We start from the raw sequence: 18,597 nt of genomic DNA, 5'->3' as shown, positions 1-18,597 counted from the left end.
AAGTAAATATGAGTTACCTAGTCGCCAAGGAACTGAGTAGTAGAGATAACAAGCGGCGGGTACCGGTTGTTTCCCTTTATTCGCCAAAGTTGGTTTTAACTCATAATTTGTTAACCTAGCAGGAGTAGTGGTTGAGAGCCCCTGTTTGTTAAAAACAGGCGGACGACTCATACCTTTTAGGCTCCATACTAAGTTTGAGGGAGTGACTATAAGTTAACATAGGAGTTACTTAGTCTCCGTCACACTCTAGATTGAGTAGTAGAGGTACCAGGCGGCGGAGGCCGGATGATCCCCTTGATTCGCCAATGTTTGTTGGCTATTAACTCAATAGGTTACCTAGTAGGAATAGTGGTTTGAGTGCCCCTGTTTGCCAAAAAACAGGCGGTCTACTCAAACCTTTTAGGTTCCATACCAAATTTGAGGGAGTGACTATGAGTTAACGTTGGAGTTACTCAGTCGCCGTCACTCTTGATTGAGTAGTAGAGGTACCAGGCGGCGGAGGCCGGCTAGACCCCTTGATTCGCCAATGTTTGTTGGCTATTAACTCAAGAGGTACCCCCTGCATTTATCCCAAGTAATACAGGCGGTCATCTGACTCAGATGTCAACTGCTACCAGTGGTTTGGTTAGTGATAGAGTTATCCTTGTCTCAAAAACGGCTACGTGGTTGCCCTTGGGGACAGTCGTATAGGTGCCGTGTAATTAGTTTATAGAACAATGTTCCACCCAAAAGGGAGCTGCTCTCTGCGACGAATTTCATCCGGAGGGATGCCGTCGGACGCCTGCTATGATGTTGGGACAGGTCGTATTAGTTTTGTAGATTTGATCAGTTTGCTTGGCGCCTGGTCTGATCATTCGGCCTGTGGCCTTGGTAAGTTCTTGGTGAACGTAGGTGCTAAGTAAAAGGAGGGTAGCCGCCTGTTAGGCACAGGGTCGGCCAGGCCCTAATCTTTTTAGCTAAGTATTAGGGGGGTGGCTATGTGTTTGGAACCAGTCGGCCATCTTCTTATGGAGAGTAGCCGACTATATGCCCAGACGACATGCCCCTATTGTGAGTGAAATACTCAATGGAGAGTAGTCGACTGTAAAGGTACAGACGGCATGCCCCTCGTAGTACAAAATTGAATAGTAAGTGCAAACTTTTATTAAGTAGCTCTTGACTTTACATCATTTAAAAGAAATATTTCTTAAGATTATCTACATTCCAAGTTCGAGGAAACGGTTGTCCGTCTGGTGTTTCCAGACGGTAGGTACCGTCCCTGACTTCCTTATAGATTCGGTAGGGTCCTTCCCAGTTGGGAGTTAGTTTGCCAGACTCATTAGCCCTACCAACTGCTTCCATTTTTCTAAGTACAAAGTCCCCTACTTTGAGTGGACGCTTGTGTACTTTTTTGTTGTATGATCTAGTCATTCTCAGGCGATAGATCTCATGGCGCAAGACAGCATTGCCCCTCTTTTCAGGAAGTGAGTCTAATGACATGCGCATGGCTTCCCAGTTTGCCTCTTCGTCATATAGCATTACTCGAAGAGTCGGCTCGTAGTGTTCTATTGGAAGAACAGCTTCCGCACCGTAAGTTAGGAGGAATGGAGTTTCTCCAGTTGCCCCTTTTTCAGTCGTCCTAATGGCCCAGAGAACATGTGGTAGTTCATCCGCCCATAGGCCGCCTGCTCGTTCAATCTTTTTCTTGAGACCGTCTGAGATGATTTTATTAAAGGCTTCTACCTGGCCGTTTGCTTGTGGACGGCCGACAGATGCAAAGTAGTTTGCAATTCCTTGATCACCCAACCAGCTTTTGAGAACAGGCGTCTCAAATTGGGGACCATTATCAAAAACCATAGACATGGGAACCCCGAACCGAGTGATGACATTTTTCCAAATGAATGAAATTACATCTTTCGTCTTGATTCCCTTTACAGCCTCCACCTCTACCCATTTAAAGAAGTAGTCGACGGCAACAAGTATGTACCTCCTTCCGCCTGTAGCAGGCGTATATGGACCCAGAATGTCCATGCCCCACTTAGCAAACGGTAGCGGGCTGTGAATGGTAGTGAGGTCAGTAGCCGGACGGTGAATTAGTTTGCCAAACCTTTGGCACTTGTCACATTTTTTCACCATCTCCATTGCATCTGCTTCCAAAGTAGGCCAAAAGTAGCCCTGCCGCCTTGCCCTTTGAGCAAGCATCCTACCACCTATATGAGAAGCACAGTAACCAGAGTGAAGATCGTCTAGTATCTCTCGTCCCTTTTCTGGAGTAACACACTTTAAGAAGGGTTGAAGGTACCCCTTTTTGTGAAGTTCTCCCTTAATCATTTCAAAACAGGTGGCTCGTTTTTTCAGTGCTGCCGCCTGTTGAGTATCATCTGGCAGTGTACCGTTTGTCAGATATGCCCTGATTGAATCCATCCAGGTTGAGCTTCTGTCTAGGATTCCAATAGGGTTTTCCTCGATGCTTCTCTTCTCCATTACTTCCCAAAAAACTGTTCGAGGAGTATCAGAGGAGGCGGATGATGCTAATTTTGACAGTGCATCCGCCTGGTTGTTTTCTGATCTCGGCACTTGGATCAGATGGAAATCCTCAAGGGAGCCGACTGCTTGTCGGACCGCCTGTAAATACTTGATCATGGCCGGATGGGTTGCTTCGTATTCGCCATTGTACTGACTCACTATCAATTGTGAATCGGAACAAGCGTCTATTTTTCTTGCCCCTGCCGCCTTGCACATGCGGATCCCGGCTAGTAAAGCTTCATATTCTGCCTCATTGTTTGAAGCCTGAAAACTGAAGCGTAGAGCATACTCGTACCTGTCGCCCTCTGGCGACTGACATATGACGCCTGCTCCACAACCATTTGAAGTAGAGCTTCCGTCCACATATACCTTCCATACTTGGTCTGGAACTTGAGAGTCAGGAGGACGAGTCATCTCTACAATAAAATCAGCAAAGGCTTGCCCCTTCACTGCTTTTCTAGGCTCGAATGTAACTTCGAGGCTCTGTATTTCTATGGCCCATTTGATCATTCGGCCTGACGACTCCATGATGGTAAGTGGCCGCTTGATAGGTTGGTCTGTATACACGACGACTGTATGTGCCAAAAAGTAGGGCTTCAATTTTTTAACAGCCATGAAGAGTGCAAGACCAAATTTCTCCACTAGGGGATACCTCAACTCGGCATTTTTCAGTACGTGACTGACAAAGTAGACCGGGAGCTGACAGCCGTCCCTTTCAGCAAGGAGAACATCGCTTAACGCATGATCAGAGACGGCCAGGTACATGTAGAGAACCTCTTTGGGCAAAGGGCTGACCAGCCTCGGCAAGGAATGCAAGTGAACTTTTTAATTTCTGGAAGGCGGCCTCAGCATTCGGCCCCCATTCAAACCTTGCCTTTTTCTTAATTGCCTGGAAAAAGTATAGGCATTTGTCGCCTGATCGGCTTAGAAATCTTCCCAAGGCCGCCAGACAACCTGTTAACTTCTGAACCTCTCGGATGGTACGAGGCGACTGCATGTCAATGACCGCCTGCACCTTCTCAGGGTTCGCCTCTATTCCTCTCTGATTGATAAGGAATCTGAGAAATTTCCCAAACTCAACTCCAAATACACATTTCTTGGGATTGAGCATGACATGGTGCCGCCTGAGTGTGGCGAAAGTTTCTCGGAGGTCCGACAGATGATCTTTCTGAAGTTTAGTCTTGACAATCATATCATCAATGTATGCCTCGACGTTTCTCCCAATCTGATCAAAGAACACATTGTTTATCATTCGTTGGAAGGTAGCCGGGGCATTCTTAAGACCAAACGGCATGACCGTGTAACAGTATAACCCCTGATCAGTGACGAAGGTCGTCTTCTCCTGATCTTTCTTCCATAAAGGAATATGATGGAAACCAGAATAGGCGTCCATAAAAATCATCAAGGCATGGCCGGCTGTTGAGTCGACCAGGTTATCAATTTTAGGCAGAGGGTAACTGTCTTTGGGGCACGCCTTGTTTTAGTCTGTGTAGTCTACACACATTCGCCAGGTGCCATTCGGCTTTTTAACAAGTACCACATTTGCAACCCAGTATGGGAAGTAACATTGCCGAATGAACCCTGCATCAAGTAATTTTTTAACTTCAGCGGCTGCCGCCTGACTTCTTTCTTCGCCATGGTTCCGTTTCTTCTGCCGTACCGGCTTCTTTTTTGGATCCACAGCCAGTTTATGTACCGCCAGATCAGGACTAATGCCTGGCATTTCATGGACTTCGAATGCAAAGATGTCCTTGTATTCTTTCAAGAGTTTGTGAAACTCGTCACCAAGGTTTCTCAGAGCAGTCGTCCCAACTTTGACTGTTCGGTCAGGACGTGAGTCGTCTAAGATAAGGTCCGCATGCTCACCAGCCGGCTGAGGGCGGAACTCATCCGACCGCTCCTCTGCCAATGATTGCTATTTTCTTTCTTTTCTTGCGGCCCCTGTCTGGGATGCCTTTCTCTTTTTGCCGCCTGCTTCTTGAACAGGCGCACTCTCCTTGACATTGTCAAGGTCTGTTTTTTCACCGCTTGACCCAGTGGCCATAACAGTGGGCTTGACATCCGAGAGATAGCACTCTCGGGCCATCCTCTGATCTCCCCTTAGGGAGCCGACTGTTCTATTATCCCTCTCAAACTTGAGCAACATAAGAGATGGGATTATAACACCTTGGAATTATTCAGGGTTGGTCGACCCAGAATCATGTTGTAGGCCGAGAGTTCCTCTACTACTAGGAACCGGACTACAATGTGCCGTCGTTCCCCTTTTTCGCCCAGGCGGATGGGTAAATCTACTCGTCCCAGTGGGTGGACGACTCCTCCTCCAAACCCTACTAAAGGGTGGGAGGCCGGATGTATGCAATCAGTCTGATATTTTAGTTTCGACAGACATTTGCTACTGATGAGATCTGAGGAGCTTCCGGTATCTATGAGGATTCGGCCAACTCTCTGGTTGGCCACTTTACATTCAATAACGATAGGGTCGTCATGCGGCCCTCTTACCCCTCCTAGATCTTCTTCAGTGATGACAATCTCAGGAAATGAATATTTGGACGGCCGTTCTTGGTGAACGGAATTTACATCTAACCGCCTGATATTGTCTTTGTTGCCCCTAATAGTGGGGCCGCCTCCTGAGAAGCCGCCTGCAATGGTGTAGACGACTGCATCATCTGTATCGGAGCTGTCGGCCTGTTGATTCTTTTTTGCCGACTGCTTTTTTAAGGAAGTGTTCCCCGTAGATTTCTTGACATAAGTGGCAAGATCACCTTGCTCAGCCAGGCGGTCCAGATACCGCATGAGACTGATGCAGTCATTGGTGTGATGACCAACATCATCATGATAAGCACAGAATTTATCTTGGTTCCGGTTGTTTGCAGAACCCTTCATGGGGACCGGCTTCTCAATTGAGATCCGTCCCTTGATTTCTTTTAGGATAAACTGGTTATCCTTGTTAAACGCATACTTTGGGGAGAATGGTTTGAATTCTTTTTTCTTTTTCTGAGCCGGCTGTTTAGAGGAATCAGCCGCCCAGACCTCTTTTCTTTTCTCATCTTTATTTGACGACTGTTTCTGTCGTCCTTCTCATTTGTCGAACCTTTTCCTGTCCGACTGTTTTATCGTACAAAGATCAGTCGCCTGTATATAGGCTTCTGCTTCAATCAAGGCCTCTTGAAGAGTCGCCACCCTTTTTCGAACCAAATCAAATTTGAAGGTAGACCCGTCTTTGAGACCTCTGAAAAAGTCAGTATAAGCTACCTCATCCGGTAACCCTTGAATCTGTATTCTCATCAGGTTAAATCGCCTGATGTAAGAACGAAGCCCCTCCTTCTCGCCCTGCTGAATTGTTCCCAAATCAAGGGTCGTTTTCTTCGCAGGGATGTTCATGGCGAAGTTGGAGGCAAATAAGTAAGCAAGCGTCATGAAGCTATTTACACAACCAGTCGACAGGTTGCTGAACCATTGTTGAGAGTCGCTGGGAAACACTTGCACCAAGTGGGATCATCCAACCCTTGAAGGTACATCAGGTTGGTGAATGCCATCAGATGGTCTTCTGGGTTAGTAGTGCCGTCATAGGCGCCTACTAGTACATTTTTCACTTTTGCCGGCTGAGCGGCTTTAGTAATTTCCTTGGAGAAGGCCGACGGCTGTTCACCAAGTCTAAGCAACCGTAGCTGCCAGTCCATAGGTTGGACGTTTTTTGCTGCAGGTCCACCAAACGGAGGTGGCTGCAAAAAATACTGTTGTTGCGGCACAAATGGTAAGTTTGCTACCGCCTGGTCACTATGAAAGCCGGACTGACGGGAGGTGCCGCCTGACTGACTCTCATGGTACGACTGAGTATGCCTCATCGAGGCATTTCGCAAACTGTCTTGAAAGTTTGAAGTAGAGGCCGACTCTGACAATCGGTCACTCTTCTTCTGCTCTAGCAGTAGCCGAGCATCTGTGAATGTTTGCTTCGACCCGTCCGCCTGAATATGACGAACAGGTTTCCTATTTCCTGTAGGATAACGGAATTTTGTGAAATCAAGGGCAGGTGGCTCCCGCTTCCTAGATTTAGGATGAGGAGTCGCCTCTCGCCCTTCAACTGGCTTCCTCTTCATTGAAGTGGAGGGTTTCTTGGCCGACTGCTCCTTGACTAGAGCAGGCGGCTTCTTGTTGATCAACTCTTGAATCTCTCCCTTGAAGTCCCTCATGAAGGTCATGAGTTCGTTCCTTGTGATGGGAGCAGACCCATCAGTCGGCTGTTGCCGAACAGGCGGTGCGCCTGCTGGCTCGCTTCCTGTTTGAAGATGCTCCCGTTCCCTCCTTTCGGTATGACGGGTACGTCGGGCCCTTAGGGTCCCGTCTGAAGCTGTATGAGTTTCAACTTCGAATTCACTTTCGGTATCATGGTCCGACTGAACTTTAGGGTCGTCTAGGGGACGCCTCTCTTCAGGAGTCGGTACAGACTTGGATGCCATCTCAGAAGTACTCTCCCCACAGACGGCGCCAAATGTTTCGGGGTTTTCTGATGTCCTGCGGGAGAGTTACAATTCCGAGACTGGAACCGGACGCCTGTACCTGCAAAATAACGGAGACTCCTGTGAGCTCCGCCTCCAACGGTCAAGTTAGTACCTGATTAAGGAGTAATTAATACGGAAATTAAAGTGATTTGGTCTCTCTAGGTGAGAGTGTTTAATGTAGGTAATCTGCTTTGTTAGCGAGATTAGCCGGTTATTACTGTGTGTAATTAATGTATTTTTTTCGTAATGTTTCTGTGTTTTTTTGTTAATTCCCCTTAATGAGGATTAAGGGAGGTATTTATAACCTTGGGAAACGTGCCCATCCTAGGTTTAGGTAAACCTGGGGCCGATTGGGCTTCCCTCGGAAGTTGGGCCTGGGTGGCCGGTTTCTCCATTAGGCATGGAGTATGCCACATGTCTTGACATAACAGGTCCAAGGTGGACGAATAAGCGCGTGCCACGTGGGAAGCCCTGGCTGTTCCAACTGGGGGACACTTGGCAGGACCTGATTGGTCCACGTGGCGCATTCCGATTGGTGGGAGCAAAATCCCCTAATCAAATACAAAACCCCATCAAGTGAATTTTGTGTTAGTTTTAGGTCATTAATGTCCGAGTAATTTTTAAAATCTTATGTTTAAATTTAGATTTGTAATTATTAGTTACATTGTATTTATTTAGGATACTTAACGATTATTTGTTTATGTAATGGCATACGATTAGATGTTGTATATTTAATATATGGATGACTTTGGTTATTTTTAGAGATGATGAAAAACTTCCAATGCATAACTTTGATTTTATATCGCAACAATTTTTCATTTATTGGTAAATATATTGATTTTTTTTATATAAATGTAAATATTTAATTTATATCAATTTCAATTTGGTTAACATTTTACGGTTCAATTTATCCATTGATGTAGTAGGTTGGTTGTGGACGAGGTTGGTGATTCTATCGAAATAAAAGATATGGTAAATTTAAATTATTAAAAATTTATCATTTTACATTAATGATTTTATATAACGGAAAAAAATATCATATTTACAATTTACTTATATTTAATAAATAATTATAGTTAAAAAAAATAAATATTAAACTTTTGTAATTTTGTCTGAAATTATTAAATACAATAAATCAAATAATTAAAAATCTTAGATGAAAAAATCGTGCATCGCACGGGCTTCCATCTAGTATTATAATAATCTTGGATAATGATATATTTCAATACCTTATTTTTAATCTATGTTAGTATATTTGTAACTAAAAGATTAATAGTATATAGAATATATGTAAAAAAAAAAATTAATTGAGTATGATTGGATTAGATATGTTGTCAAAATGGAAATAAGTATTATTGTAGGTTATAAAATAGAAGTCATTAAAATTCGCAAAAAAAAAAAAAAAAAAAAAAAAAAAAAAAAAAAAAAAGAAAGGAACAAAAAGGCGGGAAAATTATTAATGACATCGTGACAACTGTCATTTTAGATTTGCTTTTAGTATAGGTTAATTGATTATGGAAGGATGCTGCAATTTATCTTCGTATGACAATTTTAATGTTCAAGTTTGTCTTTCAAGGTTTTATCGTTTAATCTAGATTCACTTCTTCTCCTTCTGTTTCTCTTTCCTTTTATGACGTTTTCTCTTTCCGCTTTTTGTTAATCTCTCATGCTAATGCTATTAATGATTACCAATTATATATAGTTTTGCAAAATGTTGTAGGTTTTTTTTTTTTTTTGGTTTTTTTTTAGTTGAATTTTGCATTAGTTTCTAATTGTAACACATACGAGTACATTATAATACTTTTTTTTGTTGACACTTACATTTAAATTCAAGTGTAAGCATTCATAGTTATTTTGTGTTTTATTCATAGGAAGTACAACAATTTCAATTTCACTAATCAACTTTTTCGTCGGTTAGCAACTTATTGTAGGGTAAGCATGTTAATCCCACTTTAATAATTGAACTTATTTTTGTTTTTGTAAATTAAAAATTTTAGTAACATTGTTTGAAAAAAAAAGAAACTTGGATTTTTGAATGGAAATTCTTGATGATTATTTTGTTGACGAATTTATCTTGCGCTATCTTGCATTTTTTTTATGTATATTTAATTAAAAAAAGGAAAAATATTTACTTATGCTTTAATTTAAACTAGATGAAATCTCGTGCGATATAAGACTTTTTCTTTTAATTTTTACAGAGTACCTGAATCTCACGAAAAGATAATATTCTTAATTAGAACATATAATATTTTGATTTGCTGATTAGAAAAGGATAGTTTTTTTTATTATTCATTCATTTTAGTTATGTGAAAATTGAATTTATAATTAAATAATACAAAAATGGTATCTCATCCATCAAATATCAGGATAAATATATCACCCTAAACATTCCGATCCGAAGCTTAATGTGGACTGTGTTTCCCCTAATAAATATTTTGATAAGAACATTAAAAAAATAATAAACATAAAGTAAGTATTTAATTTAAAAAAAATATAAACATGTAACAAAAATTAGGAAAAATTCATGGGAATAATCCCACCTTTAGGCCGTTCGTTTTAATAATCCAACCTTTCGATTATTTTTTAATAGTCCGACCTTTGAGTGCCTTTAATTTTTATTGGTCCCATTTGACCTGAAACCGGTTGAAGAGGTAAATTTTTTTTTTTGGTTTAAAATACACGTGTCATTACATAATTGGTAAAAAAAAACACAAATAATTTAGCCACCATCCCCACCACCACCCAAACCACCACCCCCACCCCCACCACCAACCAGCCACCTACTCCTTATTCCCCTCCCCTTGCAGCAACCCCCACCACCGACAACAACCAAGTCCCCAATGGATTCCGGCAGCCTCAATTCCCCTTTTCCGGCCAACTAGTCCCCCTTCCCTCTCTTTCCGGCCAACACTCGAAAATCCTCGCAACTCCAACCAATGCAACCACCACACAAAACACTGCACCTCCTCTCTCAGCCCACGAACCTCCACCCTGCGCAACCAATTAGCCACCAACCTGCAACAAACAACCACCAATCAGCCACACCTTCTCACGCACAACCTCAAGACAGCAGCAACCCCATTACCGCCACTTCCAAACCCCTGCCGCTGCTCTCTCTCTCCACCTCGACATCAGCCAGAAACAACAATTAATCCACCCACATCGAAACCCTAGAAACCCGAAACACTTAGCAAAGAGATGAGAAAGAGGTGGTAAAGCAGCGGTTTATGATTACAGGTGGTTTTCGGGTGTTTCGAGTGGGGTAGAAAGGTGGTAAAGGAGCGGTGGTTGGGGTTGAGTAGAGTGGTGGTTGAGTTTTGGGTGGAGGTGAGGTGGGTGGTCGTGGTTGGGGTAGCTAGGGAAGTTGGGAAGGGCAACAGGGTGGTTGGGGAAGGGCGGTGAAGGTGGCTGGGGTGGCTGGGAGTATGTCGGAATTCATGGAGGTGAGAAAGAGGGTAAGGGCAAGGGAAAGAGGAACAGGGGTGGTTGGGAGTTTTTTTTTTTTTTAATTTATTTTTTGACCAATCACAGGTTGCCAAGTGTCAGGTAACTTGGTATAATAGGTCACTTGACCGGTTGGGACCAATAAAAATGAATGGGGGGTAAAGGTCGGATTATTAAAAAATAATCCAAAGGTGGGATTATTAAAAATGAATGGCGCAAATGTGGGATTATTCCCATGAATTTTTCCCAAAAATTATTAGATACACACAACCATACTTAATAAGTATTAATTTAAAAATAATAAAATCATATATACAATTTGATTAGGGGGTTTTTCCCTACCAATCATTGTCTGACAAATGGACCAATCAGGCCCTGCCATGTGTCCGCCACATGGGCCATTAGGAGCCTGCCACATGTCAGGCGTTGATCGGTCCACCATGGACCACTTGTGTTACGCCACGTGGCCTCCCCCATGCCAAGTGGGAAAACCAGCCACCTAGGCCCAAAGACTTATGGAAGCCCAATCAGCCCTAGGTTGACCTAAACCTAGGACTGGCACGCATCCCAAGACTATAAATACATGTATTAATCCTCATTAAAGGGGATTACGTCAATTAATTACTCTCACCTAGAGAAAACACTGAACCTTTTTTCCGTATTTATTACTCCTAAAGCAAGTACTAACTTGATCGTCGGAGGCGGAGCTCCCAACACTCGGAGTCTCCGTTGTTTTGCAGGTACAGGCGCACGGTTTCAGTCTCGGAATTGTAACTCTCCCGCAGGACATCAGAAAACCCCGAAACACAATTTATCTTTTATTTTGATAGAATCACCAAGTTCGTTCACAACCAACTACATCTACTTTTAAAAAGTGGATAAATAGAACACTAAAATGTTAGCAAAAATAAAATTGATAAAAAATAAATCTTTACATTTATAAAATTGATCTAAAAATTTTAATTGTATGAAATCAAATATATTGACAACGCGATATTGTTTCTTATTTGGAATGATTGAAAAATATCTAACAAAGTACACTTTTCCTTTAATCAATATTGGACGAAAGTGTTGAACAAAGTTGGATTTAAATCACCCTGTAATTAAAAATAATAAATTAAGTTAATTTAATAACTTGATTAAGCCACCTAAATCACAAATTTTATTTTTTTTTCTTCGTAAAATAAATTAATAAAAAAACTAAAGAGGTTTATGAAAAAATTAATTAATGTAAATAATTTATAAAAATACCTCACTTATTAAGTTATCTTGTTTGCGGAAGTTTAGTACATCAAACATGCTAGAAACTCGTATGTTAATTTTCAATTTTTTTTGCTCAAATTTAATTCTCGAATTAAATTAGATATATAGATCTGCATGTGAAAACAAAACATAAACATACACGTAACCTAAATAAACACAATCTAAGTAATAATTACAAATGTAAATTTAAACATGGATTTTAAAAATTAAGCGAAAAATTACCCAGCCATTGATGACCTAAAGCTAACACAAAATTACTAACACAAAATTCACTTGATGTGGATTTGTATTGATATGAAATTTTTCTGGTGTCGTATGATGTATTTATTTATAATGGTAGGTATCACAAATTTAAATTTTTTTTTTTTAACTTTGTTAAATTTTAATTTTATAATTGTATGAGTTACTAATATTCTTGTCTATACTACTTAACTGTTTATAGCTTTTTTTTGTAATTATAATGGTAGCTATCAAATTTTATCTTATAAATCTGTGCATTTATCTATTTTTTTTTTTACCATTAGTTTATATGATAAATTATTAGATAATTTTGTTTGTAGTTTTTAATCTACGTGGCGTTAAAATTTTAGATGTCAAATATAATTCGTTCCTTTTACCTAGGTGGCGATATAATTTTTCATAATTCGTCCATTTTTCTTAGGTGGCGAGTGAATTTTTTAATTCTAAAACAAATTATTAATCAACTTTTTAATTGGTCGAAATAATAACTTAGCTTATGTGGCGCGCTAAATGCTCTCGAAAAATGCCTACTTTATTTATATACTCGAAAAATGCCCGGATTGTCCTAAACTTTTTAGCTTGAATGTTAAATACGATCATATAACCCCTTTTGATAATGTAAAATATTTAGACATACGATATCATAACACTTATTTATATAATAGTGTACTTTTTGTAGTTTTATTTGTAAAAAGATATCTATGTTATTATTAACTTGATATTTTTTTTATTGCGCTTAAATTATTTCTAATGAATTGAAAGTATTTTTACCAAACTAAAATTATTTTTTCTAATTAAAACTTATTTTTACTGATTTTCTATTTTTTATTATAACTGGATCTCATTTTAAAGAACTTTTTAAAACGAATTTTATGATGAAAATAGTAATGAGTTATAAGATATTATTAAAAGCTATAATTAATTGTAAAAAGATATCTATGTTATTAATAACTTAATATTTTTTTTATTGCGCTTAAATTATTTCTAATGAATTGAAAGTATTTTTACCAAACTAAAATTATTTTTTCTAATTAAAACTTATTTTTACTGATTTTCTACTTTTTATTAAAAATTTATTATAAATGGATCTCATTTTAAAGAACTTTTTAAAACAAATTTTATAATGGAAATAGTAATGAGTTGTAAGATATTTATTAAAAGCTATAATTAATTTTGTACATATGAAATATTAGAAGTATATCGATAATAAAATACTATACAATATTTTTATCTTAAAAAATCTATCCAAAATTCACTTACTTAGCATTATATGAGTCACAATAATACCTATTTGTCACCTATGTGGCTTGACACTTGGCGAAAAGCTGGAATGTCAAGTGTCGATGTCTCGTGGCCTGGCTGCGAGACCGGCTTTATATATTAGTGATATGATATTAGATTAAGTATTAGATCAATCTTTTTGACAAAAATATTAGATCAATCTAAATATACAATAAAATGATTCTTTAATAACAAAAAAAAAAGACTTTTTACCAACAAGTTTATATAATAATGCACAGGCTAAATACTAGTCTGTACTAATATATTAAAAGACGTTCATAAAAACGTCTCTATCTTACGATCCTACGATTCTATGATCCAAAATTGCGTGATCGATCCTGATCTTTGGAAGGATCTTAAAGTTTGTAGGATCTTATGATCATACTTCGATATTAATTATGAGTGGTAAGATCTCAACACGATCCTATGATTTTATTACGATCCTAAAATCCGATCCAAAATTTCACTATAATATGAGACTTTAACTTAATTTGACATATTTTTTTTATTACTCATTTGGTTATATGCACATAAAGTTAATGTATTCAATAATGATCGCTAATAAATTAGCGAATCCAAGACATTAATATGATTTTATCAATTGACAACTTGCAATTGTCATAGTTAAGGTCTCATTCTTGACAAATTAAATTTGCACATAATTTATCAATTTAAACTTGCGTTATTAATCTTCTAACTACCATACAGACAAAGCTAAATGAAGATCGACCTTTCTTCTGAAGCAAACCTGTAACACCCCAATAATTCTCTTTAAAAGGAAATCTGTAAAAACCTGTGATAACCTGTGAAGCCTGTATAACCTGTATAACCTGTAAGACCTGTATAACCTGTAAGACCCGTAAGAGAATTATTGGAGTGCTACCGCCACGTGTTCAAACGTTAAGGCTAGTTTCAGAAATCAGCAGCGGAAAACTAACTTAGTTTTAAAAAAAAAATATAAGTTTCAAAACTGGAAGTCAAAACTCAAAGTCTTACAAGTTGGAACCATAACGGCCTTTATTCAAAATCCAGTAAAATAGGAAGTAATGGAACCAACACCAAAATAAAATTTAATCTGTGTTATGAAATTAGCTAACTGGTTAACCAACTCTCCACACAAATCCCATCACCCTGATGCAAGACAGTTTATGCAAAAACCTGTGATGAATCTGCTCCCCAATATTACAAGTGTAATAATTGGATCATTACAGGGTCATTGAAGGCGAAGGCCATGACCAAAGAAAGACACACAAGAGCACGCAATCAGCAACGATGAGCACATACAAGTTACGAAATATAGTAAAGAGTTCTAGCATGATACTAACAAGCATTCCATACACTCACAATATTATCATTGACTCGAACACATGACTCCATAGTTACTCATTACTAAGTTTTTATTTAAATAACATTGATCATTTCATTAATTGATTGGATTAAGCAATAGCCCGGGTTGTCCCCCTGTGCTCCATTCCGGGACATTAAATAAGAAAACCCTATGCCTCTTCTCGGAAGACATTAATAAACATCCAATGGCAGACGGGCGCGACTCCGTGGCCACAGCTAGTATGAGATCTCATCTAACTCATTATAATTTTAAAAGAATTTAAAACAAGAGACTCGTAGATCAGACGGCCTCTGAAAAGTGCACGACTAATACCCCGTGAAACTTGACTTCCAGTTTTGAAACTTATATCGACCGACTCCGTGTCTGTGCAGGACACCATGGCCAGAATTAGGGGAACAACTATGGACCCCAATTACAGAGGCGGAGACTCAAACGAGTTATCGCCTGAAAATCAAGGCCCAGACGGGGAGGTTAGAGAACCATCCGGCGGTACCCCAGCCACCCCAAGCGATAGCATTCTAGGCTCCTACAACGAGGAGACCTCTCTGGCTGAGGAGGCTGAGCAGCCAGAAGCTTCCAATGAGGCTCCAAACTCCCCATCCGGCTCTGATGACAGTCGGGTTGAAAGCAGTAGCTCCAGCTACTTAACCGTGTCAGAAGATAGCGAGGAGGCGGAGAGGCCTTCGTGGCAAAGCCGAAACGACCCTCTCATGATCGTCGTCTCCTTGAAGGACTGCACCCTCATGCGGTTTTCTCTACAAGACTTTATCACCAGGAGACCGCTTGGTGAAGGATACAAGATGACCGTACCGGGGGAGTTCGGGACGGTTGTATGGGAAGATGACCAGCCCAACGCTAACGGTTGGTTTGGATGCTACGAGGCGGCTTTCCTAGCCGGCGTCCGCTTCCCCCTTCACAACACGATCAAGGCCATACTTAGGGGGTATGGCCTAGGTGTTTGGCAACTCACCCCGAATTCTTGGGTGAATATATTAGGGTACATCGCCGCCTGCGAGATGCAGGGTCTCAACCCCGGCTGGGAGGCGTTTGTCCATATGCACTATCTGAGCCGGAGCCCAAGCGGCTGGAGGGCCTGGTACACCTTGACAACCCAGCCCCAATATATGATGACCTTGGACAAGCCATCCAAATGGTCGGACTGGAAGAACCGGTTCTACCTGGTCAAGGCCCCGTCTGAGGAGGAAAACAAGGAGTACCGGACCTACAACCGGAAACCAGAGCTTCTGGGGCAGAAATGTCGGCTACCCCCAGTTCCTGACAATGATAGGGAGACCATTCTGGACTCCGGATTTTTTGAGTTGACCTCTACCTCTCTCTCAACCGGAGAGATAATAAGGGTACCCAAGAACTGGGTGCCCAAACACGAATTTTTCAAGGACGAGTGCTTCTTGTCCGCCTGTGGGCTTAGCAGAATGTTTAAGACCAAAGGTTACGAACCCTAGCCGGTTAATTTGATGCCGGCTGACCTTTTTCTCTTGATTGAAATGTAAAATTCATATTTCGTACCGGATGTGTTTTCGTTTTGCAGAAGAAGCTAAGTAGATGCTACCCACCGTCAAGACACCCGCAAAGAAGGCTTTAGATATCCGCAAGGAGAATCTAGAGAAGAAACTCGCATCTCAGGCGGCTAAAAAGGTTACCCCGCCTGACCTTCTCTATGCGGGCTTTGATGCAGCTTTAGCTATTTATTCAACTTAACCGTGTGTGGTCTTGTTTCAAGATGGGGGTGTTATTCCCCGCTCTTTGCAAAAACAAATCCGACAAAGGCCGTCTGTTGAAGAGCCTGCACTCAAGGTGCAGAAAACCGCTTCTACCGCCCGGGCTACAACCGGCGGTAAATCAATAAAGACCCCAAACGGGTCAAAAACTGAATCGGCCTTGAAAGGGGTCGTTCCAATAAGGACCGCACCCGGTCCATCTTCTGCTGGAGGCAAAACGGCTTCCCAAAAAGGTACAAAACCCTTCAACTTCACGTTGCTCGACCTACCCATGCGGGTAAAGTCATACTCCTTGTCGCAACCGGGGGATTCTCCGATCAGCCGGCTGTCCGTAGGTGGAGCATACGCGGCATTCTCACCGTCTGTTTCTGGTGCAGATAACTCACCACGCTGGCCGGACGCTGCTCAATACGCCCGGGCCATGCTGAAAGCCGTCCCCCGGGACGAGAAGGAGGCGATTCCTGGAATCAATACCTTCAATGCTGACCGGGTGATGGTCGACCTGGCCGATGTAAGTAACTGAGTACCCACCCGGCATTTAATTTGTAATATACCCATCCGGTCTTTCAACTAATACCGGTTGTGTTGTTGTTGCAGGCACTGCTCCGCGTGGAGGGGCTTAAGAAGGCCTACATCCGCAAGCAGGAAGAGGTAAGAAGAGCCAAACGTTCTGCGAATGACGCACATAGCGTTGCTCACTATTCCATGATTGTGCATGACTTAGAAACTAAAGCTATAATCATGCAACAGGCGGATCAGGTCAAGTCCCTCCAACGGGCCCTCTCGGAGTCCAAGCTCAAAATCGACAACCTCCAGGCGGCCCTGGATAACGCTGAAGATGAGCTAAAAAGGCAGGAAGAGCCCCTCAAGCGGCTTGACCAGGCGAAGAAGAGCAGCAAACGGCTGCAATTAGAGAATGACCGCCTGGTCAAGGAGGCTGCAGATGCTCAACGCAATTTCCAGGCCACCCTAGAAGCTGATCAGAGCCGGCTCATTGAAGAGAATGAGCAGGACTGCCAAAACAAAAGGAAGAGGGCGTTCTCCATCATCCACCCGGGTGCAGACTACAACGTCTGGGAGCTCGCCTACAAATACGCAGACCTGGCCATTCTGGCTGAAGAGGAGGGCTAGCCGGGGCCCGAACCGTATGAGGAATGGGTGGACGCCGAGTTCCAGCGAATGCAGGCGAAAGCGGCTGCTTTGGAGGCGATAGTCGAGGATGAGGTTGCTCCCGGCTCCGTCCCTAACACCGACCCAACTCATCCGGAAGGGAGCCAGGCTCAGGGTGACCGGGTAACAGTGCAGCTAGAGTAGCAACGACCTCCCGGCCTGCGCGCCGTGCATTATCTTGTAATAGCGCCGGAAGGGTCGGCTTACTCAGCTGTTATATTTCATTTTGAGTATTGATATTTTCACCGGCTGTGCCGGTTTATTCTGTAATCATTTTAACATTTTCACCGGTTGTGCCGGTTAATTCTGCTACATTTCTATTACAATTCTACCGGTTGATCCGATTTTGAATGAGTTTGCTTCTTTCTTTTTGCTGCTTTGAATGAACTCGAATAAATAGCTTGCAATTGGTATCATCAAGCATTTATCACAAAGCGTATTATTGTACGCAAGAAGTCAGCCCACACAAGCGGCAAGCCGGATGTGTATAATAATTTTGCGAGGATAGCCAAGAAAACCCAGCCAGTATCACTGCCGTCTGTGTCTTTGCAAGCTAGGCAAAGGAATTTGTGAGGGTAGACAAGAGAACCCAGCCGGTACCACTACCGTCTAAGTCTTTGCAAGCAATTATATTTTTTGCCTTGTGTAAACCATGGTGGTAGCAGCCATGGTGGTAGCTAAAGTCAAACCATGAATGTTTTTCCGCATGACTTGTTGGGGTTAGGATAGGTAATTTCCCCTGGATAGGAGTGATCAGTGGCCATTTGGCCCACTTTTCTACTTCGTTTCTTCCCCGATTGAGCCCTTTGTTTGCCCTTTTTCCTCTATTTTAGCTTAGTTTTGTTATTATTGAGCATATTTGCTACTTGGAGTGGTTTTGAGTCATTTTTGGCTCATTTCCTAAGGTTTTATTCCCTCTCCTTTAACCCATTTCAATTTGCTCCTATTAGAACCTTTCCTATGATTTGTGTTTTCCATCTTACAGGTCCTCCCGTGGCTAAGAAAGCAAGGATTGGATGCAAGGATTAGGCATGCTTTGGAGTCAAAGGGATTAGAGCATTAGAGCCCAAAATATGAAGGAAAGAAGAGTTCAGAGCGGGCGCTCTGT

The sequence above is a fragment of the Chenopodium quinoa genome, unplaced genomic scaffold, assembly GCF_001683475.1.
Source record: "Chenopodium quinoa cultivar QQ74 unplaced genomic scaffold, ASM168347v1, whole genome shotgun sequence".
In the NCBI taxonomy this organism is placed as follows: Eukaryota; Viridiplantae; Streptophyta; class Magnoliopsida; order Caryophyllales; family Amaranthaceae; genus Chenopodium; species Chenopodium quinoa.
The sequence above is the reverse complement of the archived record's forward strand: the minus strand, read 5'-3'. Positions refer to the sequence as shown.